Raw genomic sequence first — 25,139 nt, forward strand, 5'->3', positions numbered from 1 at the left:
ACCCTCCAACCCTGGCAACATTCCTGGAACGAGAAGTTCATTGTCTTTGTCTTGCTTGTCTTGGATGGAACTGCCTATCCTGCTTGTTAGCTTCAGGCCAGGCCAGGCTTTCAAGTTCTGCTGCGTAGGAACATGTCAAAGTGCAGCTTGCATTGGTTAAAAGTCATACCTTGTCAAGGGATTAGTGTTTATACTTCTCGCTGCTGAATAATATTAAGTACATCACATCTGAGTGCATAAATATTAATCTGAGGTCACAGAAATCTGTCTATTTATCTGTGATGTTTATTCCATAACGTCCATGATAAAATGTGTTCAAAAATATTTATTTGGAGAAAAAGCTATGCACACAATTTCAAGCCCATGTAGACTTTAAACTTGGTACAGGAGAGAACCCTGAATCTGATGCATCATGTTTGTTGGTAGTTTTGGAATTTAATAGGATAATTTCCATAATTTTTATCTCTCTTTAATCCAGCATCAGTCTGTTTCCTTTAAAAAATTGATGTATGCCTAATCAAGTAATGAATACCTTGTTCCACATCGCAATTTTTATGGGTTTGAAAGAAATGCAGCCCTGAAAGTTGAACATATTTGTTTTCTTCCATGTGAATAATAATCAATGAAGTAGCTTCAGAAAGTGTCGCCTGTACTGTCCTATTAATAAGTGGAAATATTCCAGAGACTGACTACTTGTCATAATGAACTCAAGGCATTCAGCAAATCTGTTGACACTCATTGCTTGCGTTCATTGAAGAAACGATGGATGACAAAGAAGCTCGCTTTGCTCGCTTTGCCAGACTGTCAGTCAAACCATGGCTGTCCTTTTATTTTAAAGCCTTATTAACCTACATGCGGAATGTGACTGATGACAGGCCACCGCCAACAAAGGAAATCCACACTTGGGTTTCAAATCCTGTCATCTGTGTTCTCGGGATCTTGGAAGCCCCCTTGAAGAGATAAAAAGATCAGTCAAATGCATGAACCAGTGGCATAAAACTCAGTGAGCACTAGCAGAAAAAGTCTGCATCATCTCCCGCTGATTGAGATGTCTTTCACACACCTCAGTTTCAAACCCGACACAAAGCTCGGGGCACCTCCTCCTCTGGGTCTCATTGGGTGGTGTCTAAGACACGCTGGGCACATGGTGTGCAAGCACTATATATGACATGTACTTGGCACTGGTGTTTGGATTCGAGCTATTATCTGCCAAGGTTACCCAGTTACCAGTTGAAAGGAAACATGTTGCTGTTACTGAAACTTTCAAAGAGCGAGCAGCAGTGACAGCTGTACAGGTCCTATAGCAGCTTCTGAACTGACTAGATTGGCGTAGATCCATTGTGGGAAATAGTATTTGAGTTGGACAATATTCAAATCAAACTATTTTAAAACTCTTTAAAAGCAATCTGATGAAGATGAACATTAGTATTCATCAACATCTATCAGACTTGCCTACATTTGTATCTTCCATCCTTCCCGCCAACTTTAACACTTTTCTTTTCTGTCTGCACATCATTATACATAGACAGTAATGAGCACTAACGACTTCCCTAGCATCCTTATTTTGTGTTAACTGCTATAGGGGTTGAAAGAAAGTGTCATATTCATCATCTGGACCATTCGCCCTCTCTCGACGCTTAGTTGTTCAAAGGGTTCAGCTGAAACTGTGAGCAAATATTCCACCAGTTCATAGACCCATTGAACATTCCTTATACCTCTATCCTTTGAGATACTGCACATATCCTCACTGTTCAGAAGTTCAAGATGTTTAAAGTAATTGTCATGTCAAATAGTGCGTGTTAATGAATGTTGTCAATTTGAACTGTCAAAATTATTAAGTTTTAATATATGTTGCCAAAAGTACAAACGTTTTAATATTTAGTTTTGATTAGATTCCCTTCAGTATGGAAACAGGCCCTTCTGCTCAACCAGTCCACACTGCCCCTCTGAAGAGTTACCCAGCCAGTCCCATTGCCCTACCCCATGTTTACCCCTGACTAACGCACCTATCACTATGGGCAATTTAGCATGGCCAATTCACCTGACCTGCACATCCTTGGACTATGGGAGGAAACCGGAGCACCCGGAGGAAACCCACGCAGACACAGGGAGAATGTGCAAACTCCACACAGACAGTCACCTGAGGTGGGACCCAAACCCAGGTCCCTGGCGCTGTGAGGCAACAGTGCTAACCACTGAGCCACCATGCTGCCCCACTGAGCCACTGTGCCGCCCCATTACCATTAAGTTCTTAGCATTATGATTTTTATTATTTTATCTTCAGTGAAAAGAGTTACCTCCATATTTATTGTCTATGTACATAAAACATTCTCATTGTACGAAGTGATTAGAAATGTTTGAGATAACCATCTGAAGAATAAATACTTATTGCTGCCAGTCATTACTAATGGCTTGTAAAACATTCAAGTGATACACTGGGACAAATGAAGAAACCAAGGTCTGGCCATCTGCCTCTGTCGATACAGTTCCCAGATGGCTCTATCGTTGAACATTTGCAACTCTAAAACAGGTTAGCTCAGCAGGGGGTCTGTAATTTGAAGGCGGAAGTGGATGTTGAGACTTTGCAATGGCTGATTTGACAATTTCATGGTGTTATAATTGCTTGTCTTTTTTGCTGTTTTGTCAATGTTACTGATTTGGACAATACTAAGAGGTGTGAAATGAGGGAAACCTTCTGTGATTGACAGTACAAATGGCTATGTCTGATTGACAAATGTTGTCAGAACAACAGAGTTTTTTCTCAAGACAGATTGCTTATGCCTATTGTATTTCTCAGTATTTGAGGAAATGCCTGAATTGTGATTAAATGGTTCATTGGTTTTGTACATACCATGTACTGGGTAAATGGACAACTTAACCTGTAGAAAATTTCTGAATCCAAACAATGGTTCACAACTCCTCTAAGAGACTCCTGCCCAATGCCATGGAAATAACATTTCCGTAGCTATCTGACGAAGGAGCAGCACTCCCAAAAGCTAGTGCTTCCAAATAAACCTGTTGTACTATAACCTGGTGTTGTGTGATTTTTAACTTTGTCCACCCCAGCCCAACACCGGCTCCTCCACATCACGGAAATAACAAGCTTCTAAGAGATGCCGACCCTGACAATGGAGCTGATGAAATGCAGCCTGTGGATTTGCTACAGCCACAACACAACAATTAGGAACAGGAGTAGGCCATTTAGCTTCTCCTGACCATTGTTTACTGAGTAAGGTCCTAATGGTTCTGATGATGGGCTGAATTGCAATTTTCTGTGTGAACCCCAAAGCCCTGATTCTCTTGTTGATCAAAGCCTGGTGAAGCCTTGAATATATTTCAAAGACCGAGCCTCCACTGTTCTGTGATGAATGGAATCCCACAGAATAACAAAGCACTCTCAATCTTCTCTCTTAAATTGAATATCCTTAATTTTTGAAACAGTGTGCCCACTTTTTGACCATCGCACAGATGGGTCAATGGGCTGTGGAGTGGCAAATGGAGTTTAATTTAGATAAATGCAAAGTGCTGCATTTCGGAAAGACAAACCAGGGCAGGACTATACACTAAATGGTCAGGTCCTTGGGAGTGTTGCTGATCAAAGAGACCTTGGAGTGCAGGGTCGTAGCTTCTTGAAAGTAGAGTCACAGGTAGATAGGATAGTGAAGAATTTGGTATGCTTTCCTTTATTGGTCAGAGTATTGAGTATAGGAGTTGGGAGGTCATGTTGCAGCTTTACAGGACTTTGGTTTAGGCCTTTTGCAAAACTGCATTCAATTCTGATCTTTTTGCTATTGGAAGGATATTTTGAAAGTAGCAAGGGTTCAGAAAAGATTTACAAGGATGTTACCGAGGTTAGAGGGTTTGAGTTACAGGGAGAGGCTGAATAGGCTGGAATTATTTTCCCTGGAGGGTCGGACGCTGAGGGGCGACCTTATTGAGGTTTATATAATCATGGATATGGTGAATAGCCATGGTCTTTTCTCAGGGTGGGGCAGTCTAAAACTAGAGGGTATAGGTTTATGGTGAGAGAGAAAAGATTTAAAAGGGGCCTAAGGTGCAACTTTTTCACACAGAGGGTGGTGCGTGTACAGAATGAGCTGCCAGAGGATGTAGTGAAGGCTGGTACAATTATAACATTTAAAAGGCATCTGGTTGGGTATATGCATAGGAAGGGTTTAGAGGGAAATGGGTCAAATACTGGCAAATGGGACTAGATTAATTTAGGATATGTGGTCATCATGGAGAAGTTGGACCGAAGAGTATATTTCTGTGCTGTACATCTCTATGACTCTGACCCTCACAGCATCGACCTGACAAACTGTTTGGGTTCTCCTATATTTCAATAAGATTACCTTTCCCCAAAACTTCAATAGACTGAATGCATTCAACCTTTCCATAAGCTTTCCTCTTCATCCCAGGAATGAGCCAGGTGAATCGTATCTGGAGGTGCATAGTTCCTTTAGCAACAAACACACTTTCAGGCAGTACATTCCAGATCCTAACCTCTCACAGTGTAATAAAACACTAATCCTCCTGTTACTATTGGTTCTTTTGGGTAGGCATATTGGCTCAGTGTTTAGCACTGCTGCTTTACAGTGCCAGAAACCCAAATTCGATTCCAGCCTCGAGCAACTGACTGTGTGGAGTTAGCACATTCTCCCCGTGTCTGTGTGGAGTTTGCACATTCTCCCCGTGTCTGTGTGGAGTTTGCACATTCTCCCCGTGTCTGTGTGGGTTTGCACATTCTCCCCGTGTCTGCGTGGGTTTCCTTCCGGGTGCTCCAGTTTCCTCCCACAGTCACAAAGATGTCCAGGTTAAGTGAATTGACTATGCTAAATTGCCTGTAATGTCCAGAGATGTATAAGCAAGGTGGGATAGCCATGGGAAATGCAGGGTTACAGGGATAGGGGGTTTGATAGGGATAGGATGCTGTTCGGAGCAATGGCGTTGATTCAATGAGTCGAATGGCCTGTTTCCACACTGTAGGGATTCTACGAATCAGTGACCTCTGATTCTCAATCCCTTTACACGTCGGAGCAATTTCTCTATATTTAATCTATGTGTACAGTGCTGGTTTTGAACAAACAAGGCAAGGAATACATGATGAATAGGAGGGCCCGGGATGCACTGAGGATCAGAGGGACCTTGGTGTGCAGGACAGGTACGTAAAGTGGTTAAGAAGGCTTATGGGATATTTGCCTTTATTAGTGAAGGCAAAGATTTTAAGAGCAGGGAAGTTATGCTGTAACTGGAGTTCTAAAATCCACATTAGAGGAGGGATATGATTGCACTGGAGAGAGTGCAGAGGAGATTTACCAAGATGTAACGTGGGCCGGAGAGTTTCAGTTATGAAGAGAAATTGGACAGATTGGTGTTGCAGCAGAGAATACTGGGGTGGGGCTATGCGGGGAAGGGAGATATGACTGAGATGTGCAAAATTGAGGGGAACAAATGTGGTGAAGGGATCCATGTGATGGGGCATAGATTTAAGATGAACGGCAGGATATGAAGAAAAATATTTTCACCCAGAGGGTGGTGGAATCTGTAACTCTGCCCATATGGGTGGTAGAGGTAAAAACTTGTATAACATTTAACAAGTAATTTGCTGTACACTTGAGGTGCCAAGGTATACAAGGCTATTGACCAAGTGTTGGAAAGTGCAGGTACAATAGTTAAGTGCTTGAATTTGACTGGCACCGATTCAATGGAACAAAAGGCCTTTTTCTGTGCTGTAAAGTCTGTACACTTCTGCAGTAAATTTCATCTGTTGCCTGATAGGCTGTACTAGTCGGCTTTTTGACTCTGATTTCCAGCATCTGCAGTCTTCACTTTCTCTTACCATTTATCCTTGACATTTTCTTGACATTTATCCTTCTCACTATTCACAATGCTTCCAAATTTTATGTCATCTCCTAACTTTGAAATTGTATCCTGTGTACCCAAGACTATGTTATTCATAGAGGTCAAGAAAATCTGTGGTTCTAATACTAACTCCCAGGGAACCCCAGTATATACTTTCCTCCAACCCCCAAAAACAACTACTCTCTGTACTCACATTAAAGTCAAATTTTTTAGACTATATTTTAAGTTAAATTCATGAGGTAAACTATTACACGGATGCCACTTTTGAGGGACTGAAATTCATGCCACAGTCTGAAAACATGTATCATTAGAGAAGCCCAATCGATCTCGAAACAAATAAAGGAAAAGATGTTGATCTGTTATCTGTGAAGATCTAGGGTCAAATTTTACACAAGATAAATGGAAAATTCCAGATTTTTTTGGTCAAAAAGAGGGAGGGTCGGCTATTACATGAGATCGACCTTGACTTGAGTATATTTGATATTTTTCACCACTCCCTGTTGGCTGCTGGGAATATGGAAATCTGTGTGCCAGTTGAGGAAGAGGGGATGATCATTCAGTGGGCTAATTACAACCGGGTCCATCAATTTGTCACAGCCATCCTAGATGCTGGATGCTGACTCAGCAGTAATAAATGAAGCACCATCCTTTGGCAGTGGCCTTGACTCTGTTGCAAGTGGCAGTTTCTGTCCTTTCAGATTGACCACATGTTTTCCCCCCTATTGCTGTGCCAGAGTCCTTGCGAGTATCACATTGTCAGCTGGACAAGGCTACTTCAGCTCATACTAGAAGTACCTACGATATAGGAGCAGAAATTAGGCCATTTGGCCCATTGAGTTCTGCGACTCCATGCAATCATGGCTAATAGGATTTACGATCCCATTTTCTCGCTTTGGGAACATCTTCCCAACATCCACTCAGTCTTGACTATTCAGTATTCTGTACCTTTCAATCAGGTCCCCCCCCCCATCCTTCTAAACTATATCGAGTATAGTCCCAGAGTCCTCAAACACTCCTGACTGGATTCTCAAACCCAATGCATCTTGACATCAATGACCTTCGGTAATGAAAGCTCATCAACCTTCCTGCTTCCAATTTGTAACTTCTGAGGAGGTGGGGTGGAACTTCTTATCATTACAAGATGAGGTAAAGACAGACACAAGGTGGGTACAACAGATTGACACAAGGCTTGTTTTATTACTTCTTTGTGTAACTTGTTAATTATATGATTTAATTGATTGGTTTTCATTGAAAAAGGATCTGGATTTGGTATTCATGTTTCTTGTGAAGTCTGTGCATCAAAATGAAAGGAATAAAGCGAGTGGATTTGGATTATAAAAATGGGAGGTCTGACAGTGTGCTGTTATGAGGTGTTGAACTGTTCCTCCCTAACCTGATCTCTGAGAGCCTATGCAGTTCAGAGAGACATTTCTTCCTACCTCTCCTCCCTTCCCTCTCTGCTTCCTTCTGCCCTCATGTTACCTGTGAATTATTGATAGTATCAGAAACAATACATAACATTAAGTTTAATTTATATTTGATATGTTGAGTCAAAAGAGGGGAAGACATAGTTTTAGTTTAATTTCTTAGTTGTTTTTGGTGTCTTGATACTGAGAATTCTGTCGGCATTTTTATTAATATGGAGTTTTGAATAGATTTTGCAACATTTGATGTGACAAATTGGGAGTTAGGGCATTTTATAAAAAGGTAGAAAAATAACTTTATTGTTATAAGGATGGGGACACAGGAACATAGAAAAATCATCAAGGGGTTTAATCATGCAGTATAGTTATTCCAGAGAGAGGATGCCAAGGTGTTATACCATTGAAAAAGAAATTCTGTAATACTGCTATAAACAGAGTTTATGGAACTCATGACTGAAAACCACAAATGCTGGAGATCACAGTGGGTCAGGGAGCATCCATGGAGAGACAGCAAGCTAACATTTCGAGTCGAGATTATTCTTCATTGGGGCTGACGTGAAGTCATGGAACTCTGGTTTGATCTGGAGCTAAAATAATAACGAGTTTATATAAAGGCCAATTATTGTGGATGCTGACAGTCTGAAAAGGCAGGAGAAACTGAGCAGGTCTATCACCTTCTTTGAAGAGAGAAACAGAACTAATGTTTCAAGGCTGGTACAACTCTTCTTCAGAACTGAAGAACAGTCATATTAACTCTGTTTCTCTCTCCACAGATGTTGTCAGACCTATTGAATTTCTGTTGCGTTCTCTGTTTACTTTAGTAATGAGTTTAGTTTGCAGTTTATTTTTCGGTGTAATGGGGGAGGTACGAGTATAAGTACAGTATCAAGTGAATGTACAAACTTTCACACAAAGAAAACTGGTTGCAGCTACACCAAACAACCTTGATGTGGAGAGAGTGGGAAATTGTTGCTGGGGGTTTTGACTGTAAAGGATATTGCTGGGATAAAAACCTTTTAGTATGAGCTTGAATCATCTTCTGGTATTTATAATGAAAATGTCAATCTTTCAGCCTACTGTAATATGTTCATGTTACACTTTTTATTCTCTGTCTTAAAAGTTCACCGCAGATTCTTGTGAACATGTTAAATAGCTGAAATCCATAGTTTTACAAAGAAGTTAATATCTCATAAATCAGACTTCAGAGTGAGATCTGACTTGTTCAGAATTAGTGTCAGCTGGGATCATATTTAATTGATAGCACTCTGGACTGAATCTTAAGGGTAAGGATTAAAGCCCCACTTCAAGACATGAGTACAAAAACATTGGCACTCAAATACACTGTTGGAGGTGCTGTTGTTTGATGAGATGTTAAACTGAGGCCCCTATGCATCTGCTCTAGTGAATGTAAAAGATGCCACAGCACTATATCAAAGAAGAGCAAGAGAATTATTACCATTGTCCTGATTAATATTTAACTCTTAGTCAACATCACAAAACAGTTTATTTTGTCTTGGTCACATTACTGTTTTGGGGGAGTTTGCTGAGTACACATTGTCTGCTGAATTTCGAACATTACACGAGTGACTAAACTTCAAAACGTACACCATTGGCTGTAAAAGTGCTTTGAGACATTCAGTAGTCATGATATCATTAGTCCATAAGTTCATATGATAAAGGAGCAGAAGTAGACCATTCGGCCCATCGAGTCTGCTCAGCCACTCGACCCATGGCTGTTATGCTCCTCATCCCATTTTCCTGCCTTCTCCCAACAAACCTTCAACCCATTACCAATTAAAAATATCAATACGCATCTTTTGATTCTCCTTCTGCACATGTTGCTGCCCAAATTGTGGTAAAGACCTGTCCCTCGTGGTGATGAAATTGTGCACCATGCAACAATTGGTGACATATCTGGACATCCATTTCAGAATATACTATTACTGTAACAATCCCGGCTGTCAAATATATATCGTGAGGATCTTGATGATTTCTTGTGCCCGTGTGGTTTTTGTGTTACGACTGTTTTACAGCTCCGTGCAGATTCCTCACAGAAATCACCAGCTGTTAAATATCGCTGGGGAAGGGTCCTTCCTCCCAGTTGGTGCCAGACTGTGCTGTGCAAGTTTAGAACCTGGTGAATGGAGCATGGAAATATTCTAAACTGCAAGCAGCACTGGGAACCTAACGTGATTAAACTGCTTGAGCCTTTGCATGTTCTCAGTGTGTTCCTCCTGACACCACTTTCACCAGCATGACAAGCAGTCTTCATCTGGTGGAGAATTGCACCTGCTACCTCCTCATCTTATGAGACCAGAGACTGCTTAGCACCTGAAGAAGCGATGTTGCAAGGGTAATTTCTAGTTCAATCACTTCTCCACTGATTTTCAGAGCTTTTTTTGTGAAAAGCATGCTTTTTAAACAAATATAGCAATTAATAATCAGAGTTCTGGCTTGCCTTCCAGTTGCAATAAATGAACAAAGATAGGAGATGCCTTACATACAAATTGAAGAGACGAGTAAATGTTTACCCATCATGAGCTTACCGTAAAACGCACACTGCAAGCTGGGCTTTGAAATATAAACATACTTACATGTGAGATCGACAAAAGCTTATATGAATTCATGGTGAGTTTGTATTCATTCTCTCTCTAAATCAATCATTCAAAGAAAAGTGATTTTCAGATCACATCCAAAAATAGTTGTTTAGAGAAAACAAAAACCTGCAGATGCTGGAATCCAAAGTACAGATTAGAGTGGTGCAGGAAAAATGCAGCAGGACTGGCAGCATCCGAGGAGCAGGAAAATCGACGTTTTGTGCAAAAGCCCTTCATCAGGAATATTTTGCCCGAAACGACGATTTTCCTGCTCCTCGGATGCTGCCTGACCTGCTGTGCTTTTCCAGCACCACTCTAATCTTGACTCTGATCTCCAGCATCTGCAGTCCTCACTTTCACCTGGAATCCAAAGGAGACAAGCAGGAGGCTGGAAGAACACTGCAAGCCAGGCAGCATCAGGAGGTGGGGAAGTCAATGTTTCAGTCCTGAAGAAGGGTTACACCCAAAACATCGACTTCTCCACCTCCTATAGCAGTTGTTTGGCAAGATGTCATCAAGGGTCTCATTAATCAAGAGGAAGTTCAATTAAATATTGTGGTCCTCATAATTATCTTTCCTTAGAACCTGATAATTAATGAGTGTGATAGGATCCAATTGTCCTCAAGTTCTTTCTGTTGTTTTAACTGAGGAATTTAGCTCAGAGTTGCACAGTAATATAACTCTGAGGAACTTATAGGCTTCTTTTTCTTTTGTAATTAATATAATTTTATGTCTATCTGTTTACAAATATTTTAAAATATAAACAAACCACTTGGAATTTAGTTTGTTGGCAGATTCAACATCAAACACATGTAACTGGGATGAATTTATCTTACACTGACACTGCGAAATGGATAACATTAGATTGGTAACTACTTTGCTCAATTTTTCATTCTATTCAATTCAATGGAATTTCATTCCAGGAATCATTCTTGTCAACTTTTGCTGCGTTCCCTTCCATAGCCAGAACACACTTCCCCAGATAAGGAGACACAAACTGAACATAATACTTCCAAGTGTGTCCGAACCAATCCCTGAATAATTCCAAGATATCCCTGCTCCAATATTCAAATCCTCTCAGTATGAATGCCTTTTTCACTGCCCACTCCACTGCCTGCTTATTTTCAGCAACTAGTCTGCAAAGGCACCCAGGTTTTGTTGCACCTCCCATCTATATAATATTCCTTCCTGGTTTGTCTACCAAACTGGAAAACCTCACGTTTATCCACATCATTAATTATCTATCACCAATTGTCCAAATTACCCTGAACCGTCTGTGCATCTTCCTCAGAGTTTATCCTCCCAGGCAGCTGTGTGTCATCTACAAGCTTGATGATATTACAATTAGTTCCCTAATCCAAATCATTAATATATATTGTGAACGCTTAGAGCACAAGCACTGATCCCTGCAACATCCCACTAATCACTGCTGCCACTCTGCAAAAGACCAAGTTACTCTTTCTTTCCTGTTTGCCAACCAGTTCCCTATCCATGTCAATACAGTAGCCCCAATCCCATGTGCTTTCAGTTTACATGCTAATCCCTTATATTTATATGGGGCCTTTTCGGAAGCCACCTGACAGTCCAAATAAACCACATCTACTTGCTCCCTTCTATCAACTCTATTTGTTACATTCTCTCAAAATTCCTGCTTAACTTCCCTTTTGTAACTCCACGCTGACTCTGTCTGATCCTGTTACTGTTTTCCAAGTGCACTGCTATTAAATATTTTATAATAGACTCTAGCATTTTCTCTATTGCCAATATCAGGCTAACCAATCTATAATTCCCTGTTGGAAGGAGTAACAGGAATGCAGAGTACTGGGCTAATGGTAAGATTCTTGGTAGTGTAGATGAGCAGAGAGATCTCAGTGTCCAGGTGTATAGATCCTTGAAATTTGCCACCCAGGTTGATAGTGTTGTTAAGAAGGCATACAGAGTTAGCTTTTATTGGTAGAGGGATTGAGTTTTGGAACCATGAGGTCATGTTGCAGCTGTACAAAACTCTGGTGGGGCAGCAGTTGGAGTATTGCGTACAGTTGTGGTCGCTGCATTGTAGGAAGGATGTAAAAGCTTTGGAAAAGTTCAAAGAAGATGATGCCTGGTATGGAGAGAAGGTCTTACAAGGAAAGGCTGAGGGATTTGAGGCTGTTTTAGTTAGAGAGAAGAAGGTTGAGAGGTGACTTAATTGAGACATACAAGATAATCAGAGGGTTAGATAGGATGGACAGGGAGAGCCTTTTTCCTCCGATGATGATGGCTGGCACAAAGGGACATAACTTCAAATTGAGGGGTGATAGACATAGGACAGATGTCAAAGGTAGTTTCTTTACTCAGAGAGCAGTGGGGGCGTGGAACGCACTGCCTGCAACAGTAGTAAACTTGCCAACTTTAAGTGCATTTAAATGGTCATTGGATAGCCATATGGATGAGAATGGAATAGTGTAAGATAGAAGGCTTTAGATTCGTTTCACAGGCCGGCGCAACAACGAGGGCCGAAGGGCTTGTACTGTGCGGTTATATTCTATGTTCTCTGTTTTCTATCTATATCTCCTTTTAATATATAATGGGGTTTGGTTAGCTATCCTCAGCTACCTTATTGACAAAGAAGGAGGAAAAATGGTGAAGGTGCCAGAAAAGAAGAGAAGGGATTACTAATGATAGTGGAGAGATATATAAATGCAGATTAGATGTGAATGGTGAGAGGCAGGTCATCCCTGCTGAGAGAAAATGGTGAAATTAGAAAATATGAAATCAAGTTCTTGCAGGAAGCAGGGCATAAATGAATGTTGCCTCTTTTATAGTGCTGTCACTCAAAGTCTAATGACCTCTACTAAAATAATGAGATGACATTGAAGTTTTGTTTTTAAAAAGGCATATGAAAATTCACTTGTGATTCAACTGTATGTGTGTTATAACTAATATAAGTGAATTGGAGCAGTACGGTCAATCTTGTGAAGTTCTACAGTCGCCAAGTATGATTTGTTGCTCACGTACCACAGTTTAGCAGTAAAACATGAGAGGTGGCTGTAATAACAAAAGTGTTGATAAATCATTTGCCTTCTCTATAGTGTCAGGGATATTAATGAAACCCAAACTCCGTCTTGCCCTTTTGTATGGTGTGTGCTGCTCTTTCAGTGACAAAATGCAACATATTCTGTACTGCTTAGTAACAGGATAGTAAAAGGTGGGAGTAAATTGTTGACTTCCTTTTCTGGATGCAAGAAAACATCCATGAACAAATGTCACCTGAAGGATTTAATGATTTCTTTATCCACCAAAGTCAGCCACGCAACCATTTCTGCTGAAAATTATTGGCGCTAGTCAAGGTGCCTTTTCACAATCCCAGGAACATGACACCATGATCCTTTACAAGGTTCCATAAATCATACTTCGAGGGCAGTGAGAATCAAACTGCTTTTGAAAGAAGTTCCATGTAATCAACTGAAGAAAGGAGGCTAAACTGAGAGCAAGAGCAGCACACACTGGAACCTCAAAGCACTTGTTTTCAAGCACAATGCATTTCCCACATTCTTATGACAATAAAAGGACCAACCAGGGGAACTGATTAGCTAAAAACTTAATTACAGGGAGGAAAACTGAGAGAAAAAAAATTGCATTTCCAGATAGGTTTCACCTTTGACATTTGTGTAAACATTGGTTCTCTGCATGCTTGCACAGAGAGGACTCGTTTCCAGTTACTTTAAATTCAGTGAAAATTAACTTTTCATAAAGCTGTCGGAAGGTGTGTGATTTGTGATTGAAGATGGGAAGTTAAATGTTAACCATTTACACTAGTGTGTTGTGTGAACATCAATGATTCAATGATTAGTAAATTTACTGGATGACAGCTGAGTCTGTAACAGTTTTCCAACGTTCATTCCCAAAATGCTCACAGAGTTTCTCAGTTTTTGTATGGTCTATCAGATCGCCTTTTAACATTTTCATGTCACAAGCCTGGGTTTTCTACCAAAGGCAGCCTGAACAGAGTAACAGATGGATGATCTTTTTATGCTCTAGGAGCTCAACTTTTCCACAGTTTCTGAGATCAACCTGATCTTAATCTGGTGAACTGATACTACTATGTCTCAGAAGGAGTAACTGCTGTGTGACGGCCCGGTATCTGTGTTAGAGGTCTGTTGGGACAGCAGTTGTCAGCAATGTCTTCACTGCACCTCAGAATCTTCAGCTTCTCTGATTTTGTGCAGTTTATGTGCATATCTCTGAAATTAGACACTGATTGGATCTGAACATGAGAGCAATGCAGGCCCTCAGGCTGAGCAGAAAAACATCTTCAGAATTTGCTGCGCAGAGAGTGACTTCCTATGATATGATGCAAACTTAAATATCTGTCTCCAAAAGTTTAATTATCTTATCAGTTATTACAAGGTAAAACAAGTTAACTACAACTCCTGAGAATGCACAATGCCAGGGGCGTAGACCACACTCAGAAACCTACTCTCATCTGATGTTAAAATACAGTTGCCCTAGAGGTTGCCAGGGTCCCTTCTATAATGCCCGTTTCGTTGTCTTTTAACTGGAAAACGGCTTTCACTCAAAATTTAATATAAACAGTTTCAAACTTCTCAGACAACATGTGACCTGGAAGAATTACAAATGGGTGGGTGGGGGTGGGGGGGGGGGGGGGGGTGGTAGTAGGGGGATTGGAGGGAACAGTAGAACTACAAAAGGATGTTGACAAGTTGGTGAAGTGGGCAAATTGGTGACAGATTAGGGTCAATGTAGAGAAGATTGAGATTATGCACTTTAATATGAAGAATGTTGAAAGACAGTATAAAATAAGCGATGCAATTTGAAAGAAGGTGGAAGGAAAGAGAGATTTGTGTGATATATTGTACAGATTATAGAAAGTGGCGGGACAGATAACGAGAGCAGATAATAAATCATACAATGCCCCCAGATGACTGTCTGTGTGGCGTTTACACATTCTCCCCGTGTCTGCGTGCATTTCCTCCAGGTGCTTCAGTTTCCTCCAACAATTGAAAGATGTACAGGTTAGGCGGATTGGCCATGCTAAATTGCCCGTAGTGTCCAAGGATGTGCAGGCTTGGTGGGTTAGCCATAAGAAATGCAGAGTTATGGGGATGGGGTAGGGGGGTGTCTGGGTGGGATTCTCTTCTGAGGGTCGGTGTGAACTCGATGGGCCAAAAGGTCTGCTTACATGCTGTAGAGATTCTCTGAACCTAGACAGGGTAGAAAGAAAGAAACTTTCTCCGTTGAAGGAGGATCACTGATCAGGAACATAGATTTAAGGTTTATAGGGCATGTGAGGAGAAATGTTTGTTCCCACCGGGCGATGGGAATCTGGAACTCAATGCCTGTAAGGGTGGTAAGAAGCAGAAATCATCATAACATTTAAGAAGCATTTTGGCAATGCCAAGGTATACATGGCTATGGGTCAAGTGTTGGATTATGGGGTTAGAATAGTTCAGTGATTCTTTTTGTCCAACACAGACCACAACGGGCTGAACGGCTGCTCTCTGTGTTCTAGATCTCAATGAGTTTCTGAGTGTGAATCAAACACCCAGTCATTTCTGCCAGCAAGTGAAATATCAGGAGAAGAAAAATTAAGAAGAAGCATATCCTCACAAGCCAAAAGGTCCATTGAACTACCTTTCCGGCTTTCCCCTCTGCCGAGTGCACGCGTTCTTTTTTTTCTCTCTGTATGTGTGTGTGTGTGTGTGTGTGTGTGTGTGTGTGTGTGTGTGTGTGTGTGTGTGTGTGTGTGTGTGTGTGTGTGTGTGTGTGTGTGTGTGTGTGTGTGTGTGTGTGTGTGTGTGTGTGTATGAGTAGAAGTGTGTGTGTGTGTATGGGTGTGCATGTGTATGAATGAATATGAGTGTGAGTGTGTGCGTGTCTCTGTGTGTGGGTGTGTGCGTGTATGTGTGTGTATGAGTATAAGTGTGTGTGTGTATATGTGTGTATGGGTGTTAATGGGTGTGTGTGTATATCTGTGTGTGTGTTTGTGTGTGTGGGTGTGTGTGTCTATGTGTACATGAGTGTAAGTGTGAATGTATGTATGTTTGTGTATGAGTATAAGTGTGCGTGTGCGCGCGGGTGTGTATGTGTGTGTGCTACTCTACCTCCTAGTGAACTGGAAACTAATGAAACATTGAATAATTTTTCAAAGAATACCCTTGTGTGTATGTATGGGCGTGTGTGTATATGAGTATAAGTGTGTGTGTCTGTATATGTGTGTATGAGTATGCATGTGTGTGTGTTTATGTGTGTATATGAGTGTAAGTGTGCGTGTGTGTATAGGTGTGCGTGTGTGTATGTGTATGAGTATGTGTGTGTCTGTGTGTGTCTGTGTATGGGTGCCTGTGTATGAGTATGCGTGTGTGTGTGTTTATGTGGGTGTATGAGTATAAGTGTGTGTGTGTATGAGTATAAGTAGGACTGTGTGTGTATGGGTGTGTATGGATATGTGTGTATGCCTGTGTGTGGGCATGTGTGTGTGTTGTCTGTATGACTGTGTGTATATGTGTGTGTGCGCGCGCACGCACGCAACAGGGAATGTTTATAAATGATTTAGAGTTTCAACTGGTTGAGTTATCAGTCAGCTGTTCTTAACTGTTTATCTGTAGTTAGTGTCCAATTATTTGTCATAAATCGTCAATCTTGTTATGTATCGAACTATGAGGTACTTTATGTTGACCTGGGTCTAAAAGGCAGGTAAAACAGGGAATTCTGCATACATTTAAAAAGCTTTTAGTTTTTGAGTCAACTTCAGAATAGCAGGTTTTAATTTTCAGCATACCACCCCAATGAGGTGCAACACAACATCAGTGCTTAAATTCAGCTTTGATCAATGGGTTTTGGAGTCCATTTTCTGAAAGGCTATTTATTTCTGCCTGGTAGCCTTGCTCACTGCAGCTAGTGCACTGCTAGATGGAGCAACATTACAAATTAGGAAGAGTTGTTTGCTACTCCACCTCCTAATGAACTGGAAACTAATGAAACATTGAGTAATTTTTCAAAGAATACCCTTTTTGTGGTGTAAGTTTATCTTTGTAAGGGAATCTACTTTGTTTTTTACATTCTAAGGAATTTCATTTCCATTGACTTCACTGATATAGGCTTAGGTCAGTTACAACTCAATTGGTAGTATTCTTGCCTCTACGTTACAAAGTTATGAATTCAAGACTGATCACTCCCTGCACTAATGGCGGTGTGCTACACACTGTCTTTCAGCTTGTGTTAAATGTTGGCCTATCTGACTTCTCAGGAGCATTCAAAAGATCCCATGACACTGTTTGGCAGAGGAGTTAATCCCACTGCCCCAACCAGTATTTATCCCTCAAACAGCATAAGAAACACAAATTATTTGATCATTGTCATATTGCGTCTTGTTCATCTTGCTGCGAGCAAACTGGCTGCTGATTTTTCTACATCACAGTGGTGGTTACATTGATTCTAAATTTCATAGAAATGAAAGGCAGTATATTAATGTAAGTAATTTTTTTCTCCAGTAAATCAAATTGTACAGTACGTAAAATGTGCTGTCAAAGACTATCACTCAAAGCATTCCTACACTATTCGTTTTCCAAACACAGGGAACAGTTAACAGCATTAAATGTTTATTTAGCAAGAGTTTCAAATTGATAATGCATAAACTGTAGCTAGCGTTACATGCTTAACTATATGGGAGATCCTTTCTAGAATCCTAATGAGCGGATAATCCCAAAGTGATGAGTTTTCTTGTTTGAGTTACTTCGAGATGTGAGAGAAAGTATCTAGGAAGATAACTACTCCCGTGCTGTTCAAGAGTATTCATTCACAATCTCAGTGAGAGATGTCATTAATAACACATTGGGTTGCCCAACAAGTTGGATTGCCCGATGGTCTTATTATTAGATTCTTGAGTATCAAGAGGATCAAAGGTTATGGGGGAGAAATGAGAGAATGGAGTTGAGAAACTTATCAACCACAATTGAATGGTGGAGCAGACTTGATGGGCTGAATGGCCTAATTTCTGCTCCTCTGTCTTATGGTCTAATGGCCCTGTGCTCCTGATTAGAAGAAACAGAGGAAGACAATCAGAATGCTTCTCAAACTAGGAGAATGCTCATGCCTTTGGATTAAATAACCAATACAATTTTAATAATCAATAAGTTTGTTGCCCTGCACTCAGTGGAATACAACATGGCAAGGCTAGGAAAAATTAACTGTGGACTTTCTGTTGCCACTACCTAGAAATACTCCTCAAATTATAGCCTGCTGTATTTTCAGAAATCCTAATGTGGCATCCTGGGTCAAACAAACGCTATCCTAATAACAGGTCAAACAAGGATTCTGGGTAATCCAAGATGGAGGACGGGAAAAATTTCTGGCTGTAAGAGCTGCTCCTTTTTTTTGAGGTATTTTAGGTGTTGGAGGTGATTTCCTCGAATTCCAGGAGCAGCAATTACTGTTTTATATGCTATTGCATTGTTTTTGGAACTTTGGAAAAAAAAAGTCAAAACAACAGCAGTTTAAAAGGGAGAAGAACAGACAAAGGAAGCACATGATGAGGACAGTGCAGGAGAGAGAAAAAACCTGCAGAGTTATCGCCTTTGCTGTTTGAATTTGTGTATCGCTGGACATCGGAGTGCATCTGGGAAAATTAACAAACAGTGAAATTCACAAGTAATCTTGGAGGAACTGTTGGGCGAAGTTCACAGCACAGAATCAGATAAGTTAATTGTTGTTTTAAGTCTGTCCAAGAGAAAGTCTGCAGTAGTGAGTATAGTGGATTCTTTCTTGATTATATGTTTTTGGAGATAAGTCTCTTGATTAAACTCAAAAAAATAAGCCGTAGTTATTAATTTAACCTGGGCCAGTGTTTGTAGAGGAATAAGGCGGTGTTATTTTCTGGGTTTGTAGATTGTGAAGGAGCAAAAATGGCCTTTGCAGTGATATGTACTTCTTGTCAGATGTGAGAGTTTAAAGAGAGTTGAAGGGTTACTGCGGATTATATCTGCTTTAAATGCTGTTGGATGGGTATCTTATCAGGTTGAATGGATCGGTTGGAGAGACAAATAGAAGCGTTGAGGAATTTGCAACAGCAACAGTGTGTGATGGATGGCAGTTATAGGAAGGGGGGAAAGTCTCAGACACAGTCACGAGATGGGTACACTCCAGGAAGGGTGAGAGAGTTAGGCAGCTAGAGCAGGAGTCTTTTATGGATATACCCATTTCAAACAGGTATGCTGTTTTGGAAAATGTAGGGGGTGATGGATTCTCAGGGGAACGTAGCACAAACAGCCAAGTTTCTGGTATTGAGACTGGCTGTAATGCAACAAGGGGTACGTCGGCTTCCAAAAGATCAATTGTGTTAGAGGATTCTGTATTCCGAGGTACAGACAAACGTTTCTGTGGGCAGCAGAGAAAAAGCAGAATGGTGTGTTGTTTCCCTGGTGCCAGGATCAAGGATGTCTCAGAGAGGGTGCAGAATGTTCTCACGGGAGAAAGGGGCCAGAAGGAGGTCATTGTCCACATTGGAACCAACAACATTGGGAGGGAAAAGGTTGAGACTCTGAAGGGAGATTACAGAGAGTTAGGTAGAAATTTAAAAAGTAGGTCCTCAAGAGTAGTAATATCTGGATTACTTCCAGTGCTACGCGCTAGTGAGGGCAGGAATAGGAGGACAGAGCAGATGAATGCATGGTTGAGGAGCTGGTATATGGGAGAAGGATTCATTTTTGGATCATTGGAATTTCTTTTGGTGTAGAAGTGACCTGTACAAGAAGGACGGATTGCACCTAAATTGGAAGGGGACTAATATACTGTCAGGGAAATTTGCTAGAACTGCTTGGGAGGATTTAAGCTAGTAAGGTGGGGGGGTGGGACCCAGGGAGATGGTGAGGAAAGAGATCGATCTGAGACGGGTACAGCTGAGAACAGAAGTGAGTCAAACAGTCAGGACAGGCAGGGACAAGGTAGGACTAATAAATTAAACTGCAATTATTTCAATGCAAAGGGTTTAACAGGGTAGGCAGATGAACTCAGGGCATGGTTAGGAACATGGGACTGGGATATCATAGCAATTACAGAAACATGGCTCAGGGATGGGCAGGACTGGCAGCTGAATGTTCCAGGATACAAATGCTACAGGAAGGATAGAAAGGGAGGCAAAAGAGGAGGGGGAGTGGCATTCTTGATAAGGGATAGCATTATAGCTGTGCTGAGGGAGGATATTCCCGGAAATACATCCAAGGAAGTTATTTGGGTGGAACTGAGAAATAAGAAAGGGATGATCACCTTATTGGGATTGTATTATAGACCCCCCAGTAGTCAGAGGGAAATTGAGAAACAAACTTGTAAGAAGATCTCAGCTACCTGTAAGAATAATAGGATGGTTATGGTAGGGGATTTTAACTTTCCAAACATCAACTGGGACTGCCATAGTGTTAAAGGTTTAGATGGAGAGGAATTTCTTAAGTGTGTACAAGACAATTTTCTGATTCAGTATGTGGATGTACCTACTAGAGAAGGTGCAAACTTTGACCTACTCTTGGGAAATAAGGCAGGGCAGATGACTGAGGTGTCAGTGGGGGAGCACTTTGGGGCCAGCGACCATAATTCTATTCGTTTTAAAATAGTGATGGAAATGAATAGAATAGATCTAAAAGTTGAAGTTCTAAATTGGAGAAAGGCCAATTTTGACGGTATTAGGCAAGAGCATTCAAAAGCTGATTGGAGGCAGATGTTCACAGGCAAAGGGACGGCTGGAAAATGGGAAGCCTTCAGAAATGAGATAACAAGAATCCAGAGAAAGTATATTCCTGTCACGGTGAAAGGGAAGGCTGGTAGCTATAGGGAATGCTGGATGACTAAAGAAATTGAGGGTTTGGTTAAGAAAAAGAAGGAAGCATATGTCAGGTATAGACAGGATAGATCGAGTGAATCCTCAGAAGAGTATAAAGAAAATAGGAGTATACTTAAGAGGGAAATCAGGAGGGCAAAACGGGGACATGAGATAGCTTTGGCAAATAGAATTAAGGAGAATCCAAAGGGTTTTTATAAATATATTAAGGACAAAAGGGTAACTAGGGAGAGAATAGGGCCCCTCAAAGATCAGCAAGGCGGCCTTTGTGTGGAGCCACAGAAAATGGGGAAGATACTAAATGAATATTTTGCATCAGTATTTACTGTGGAAAAGGATATGGAAGATATAGATTGTAGGGAAATAGATGGTGACATCTTGCAAAGTGTCCAGATTACAGAGGAGGATGTGCTGGATGTCTTGAAACGGTTAAAGGTGGATAAGTCCCCAGGACCTGATCAGGTGTACATGAGAACTCTGTGGGAAGCTAGAGAACTGATTGCTGAGCCTCTTGCTGAGATATTTGTATCATCGATAGTCGCAGGTGAGATGCCGGAAGACTTGAGGTTGGCAAACGTGGTGCCACTGTTTAAGAAGGGTGGTAAAGATAAGCCAGGGCACTACAGACCAGTGAGCCTGACCTCGGTGGTGGGCAAGTTGTTGGAGGAAATCCCGAGGGACAGGATGTACATGTATTTGGAAAGGCAGGGACTGATTCGGGATAGTCAACATGGCTTTGTGCGTGGGAAATCATGTCTCACAAACTTGATTGAGCTTTTGATGAAGTAACAAAGAAGATTGATGAGGGCGGAGCAGTAGATGTGATCTATATGGACTTCAGTAAGGTGTTCGACAAGGTTCCCCATGGGAGACTGATTAGCAAGGTTAGATCTCATGGAATACAGGGAGAACTAGCCATTTGGTTACAGAACTGGCTCAAAGGTAGAAGACAGAGGGTGGTGGTGGAGGGTTGTTTTTCAGACTGGAGGCCTGTGACCAGTGGAGTGCCACAAGGATCGGTGCTGGGCCCTCTACTTTTTGTCATTTAAATAAATGATTTGGATGCGAGCATAAGAGGTACACTTAGTAAGTTTGCAGATGACACCAAAATTGGATGTGTAGTGGACAGCGAAGAGGGTTACCTCAGATTACAACAGGATCTGGACCAGATGGGCCAGTGGGCTGAGAAGTGGCAAGTGGAGTTTAATTTAGATAAATGTGAGGTGCTGCATTTTGGGAAAGCAAATCTTAGCAGGACTTATACACTTAATGGTACGGTCCCAGGGAGTGTTGCTGAACAAAGAGACCTTGGAGTGCAGGTTCATAGCTCCTTGAAAGTGGAGTCGCAGGTAGATAGGATAGTGAAGAAGGCGTTTGGTATGCTTTCCTTTATTGGTCAGAGTATTGAGTACAGGAGTTGGGAGGTCATGTTGCGACTGTACAGGACATTGGTTAGGCCACTGTTGGAATATTGCGTGCAATTCTGGTCTCCTTCCTATAGGAAAGACATTGTGAAACTTGAAAGGGTTCAGAAAAGATTTACATAGCTGTTGCCAGGGTTGGAGGATTTGAGCTAAAGGGAGAGGCTGATCAGACTGGGGCTGTTTTCCTTAGAGCATCGGAGGCTGAGGGGTGACCTTATAGAGGTTTACAAAATTATGAGGGGCATGGATAGGATAAATAGGCAAAGTCTTTTGCCTGGGGCCAGGGAGTCCAGAACTAGAGGGTATAGGTTTAGGGTGAGAGGGGAATGATATAAAAGAGACCTAAGGGGAGCTTTTTCACGCAGAGGCTGGTACGTGTATGGAATGAGCTGCCAGAGGATGTGGTGGAGGTTGGTACAATTGCAACATTTAAGAGGCATTTGGATGGGTATATGAATAGGAAGGGTTTGGCAGGTGGGACTAGATTGGGTTGGGATATCTGGTTGGCATGGACAGGTTGGACCGAAGGGTCTGTTTCCATGCTGTACATCTTTATGACTCTATGACTCTATTTACATCACATGGAATTTTCATAAGAGAATGCACAATTGTGAAAAAAATTGCCCTTTTGTATTTGTCCTCAGGAAAATGCTCCTTCTGCTTGAACATTTATAGTCCAAGCCGTTAAGGTGCTCCGGTGCAGGGAGTTGCTGTATTGTGAGCCAATGGTGATGAAGGAACAATAATAGTTTACTGTATCGAGATTAATGTTCTCTTTAGTCTTTTGCTGGCTGTGTGGTCCTCCAAAATCTACACGTGGCAGTGATTTTCCAAACTACAGGTCAATATCATGTTTGGTGTGTTGACACCAATCATCACATGTCGAACATTGTAGCAACTGCACACAGCTTAGAGAGAATATTTGTCAAAGTGACATCTACCTTGCAGACATCCTGGAGGTTATGGTGTTTCTGTGGATAGATTACTTCTGGTTTTCTTTCTCTGCATTCACGTTGTCTTCCTAATCAGAGCACAGTGTGATCGAAGGAAATTATATTCCCTCCTATTGAGAATGAACAGTTGTGATCAATAAAATATCTTAAGATAGCATCAATGGATAGTCCTTAGTCCCTGCATTTTCACTATGTTTAAATCAGAGTACCTTCTTCTCCAACCTATCCATTCATGACCCCTCAAACCTATAGAACTTCTAATCTCCTGTAGTTTTTTCCTCCTCTAACACTTTCCAATTATTCAAATGTAGGTTTGGTGATTTCTTACTATCTTGCCTTTCCTTTGCTCTGGTGGTTTCCTGCTTGTCTTCGGGACCTTGGCCTTACGATCAATTGGAGATGAAAAGCCATCAAAGCCTGCCTACCATTTCTTATAGACTATTGACTAGAAGATGTAGTAATGCCTAAGCAGGAAAGTAAGTGTAAAATTTTCTGCAAACACATTTGGAAAAAAAAAGAATTCCTTTTCACAGAATCCCTACAGTATCGTAACAGGCCATCACTCTTCAGAGAGTCCACATCGACATTCCGAAGAGTAACTCACCCAGATCCCTTCCCCTACTACTCAACAGTTACTCCTGACTAATGCACCTAACCTACACAAGCCTGAACACTATGGGTAATTTAGATTAGATTCCCTACAGTAGGCCCAACCATCTGAAGAGTAACCTACCCAGACCCATATCCTTCTGACTAATGCACCTAACACTACGGGCAATTTACCATGGCCAATTCACCTGACCTGCATATCTTTGGACTGGGGGAGGAAACCCACGCAGACACAGGGAGAATGTGCAAACTCCACACAGACAGTCACCCGAGGCTGGAATCGAACCTGGGACTCCGGTGTTGTGAGGCAGCAGTGCTAACCACTGAGCCTCTGAGCTGCCCTTTTGTGTGATAGCATATGGAAAGAATGCCACCTTGCTTGTGGAATTTTAATTAATACTTATTGAATAAATATATAAATTCTACTTTTGAAAAATGTCAAATTAATTAACAGCATAAATCATGTGGGTTTCTTCAAGGCCTTGACAGTGTCCTTCTGATGACACTTAATAATAAAGTAGCCTCTGTCTAATCAACAGAGTTACCTCAGAGGAGTTTGAAATGCCCTTTATAGATTTAAGTCATCAGTGATTCAAAAAGAGCAGTGTGTCTTGAAGCGCGAGTAGGACCCAGTTCGAGTTATACCATATCAGCTCTCTAACCTTGCGGAAGTAAAGCAAGAACAGTGAAATCATGAATGGATGAACCCATGCAATGACAGGGTTGAATGATGAGTTAATTTGTGTCAGATCTTTTAGCAGATTAGCAGCTGCATCGATTTCTGTTTTCTCAGAATTGATGACATCAGCTCAAAGATCAGAGCTTAAAATTAGATTGGTCCTGGACAGTTTGCCTTGGCTACACATTGCTTCAGGCAACTCAGTTATCAGATCAGCGTGACCATTTGACTTTTGTTAAAAGTCCCATCTGCTTTATACAGTTGCCCCTGATGATCGAACATTATCTTCCGCTTCAAGGAAGCTTTCTGTCCTGTCTGAGCCTGAGCTGTGTTAAAGTGTGAGAGGTGTACCGTCCCAGTCAAACTCCCCACCTGTCGCTGTGCCTGGAGTGAGGACAATCTGATATAGTGAAGGACTTGAGTCAGTACCAATAGAGATACTTGCACTTTCACAATGAGCCAATGAATGGTTTGGCTGGCAAAAGGTGCTGTTGTCAGCAATAAGTCAACTGTGTTTGGAAGAGTCAGCATTTAGAGTCATAGAAATGTACAGCATGGAAACAGACCCTTCAGTCCAACACGTCCATGCTGACCAGATATCCCAACCCAATCTCGTCCAACCTGCCAGCACCTGGCCCATATCCTTCTAAACCCATACTCATATACCCATCCAGATGCCTTTTAAATGTTGCAATTGTACTAGCCTCCACCACTTCCTTTGGTAGCCCATTGCACACACTCTTTGTGTGAAAAAGTTGCCCCT

General features: G+C 41.4%; 1 long non-coding RNA gene across 1 annotated transcript in view; it reads right to left on the reverse strand.

Moving 5' to 3' along the window:
* Positions 1-642: 642 nt before the first annotated feature.
* LOC122548617 (uncharacterized) overlaps positions 643-25,139 on the reverse strand; it is a 71,794-nt gene continuing 47,297 nt past the window's right edge. Inside the window, exon 3 of the long non-coding RNA XR_006311274.2 lies at positions 643-950. This is a non-coding gene — a long non-coding RNA (uncharacterized LOC122548617). The remainder of the gene's footprint in view (positions 951-25,139) is intronic.

This window comes from Chiloscyllium plagiosum, unplaced genomic scaffold, assembly GCF_037043375.1.
Source record: "Chiloscyllium plagiosum isolate Xiang-an unplaced genomic scaffold, Cpla_swu_hap1 HiC_scaffold_3, whole genome shotgun sequence".
NCBI lineage: Eukaryota > Metazoa > Chordata > Chondrichthyes > Orectolobiformes > Hemiscylliidae > Chiloscyllium > Chiloscyllium plagiosum.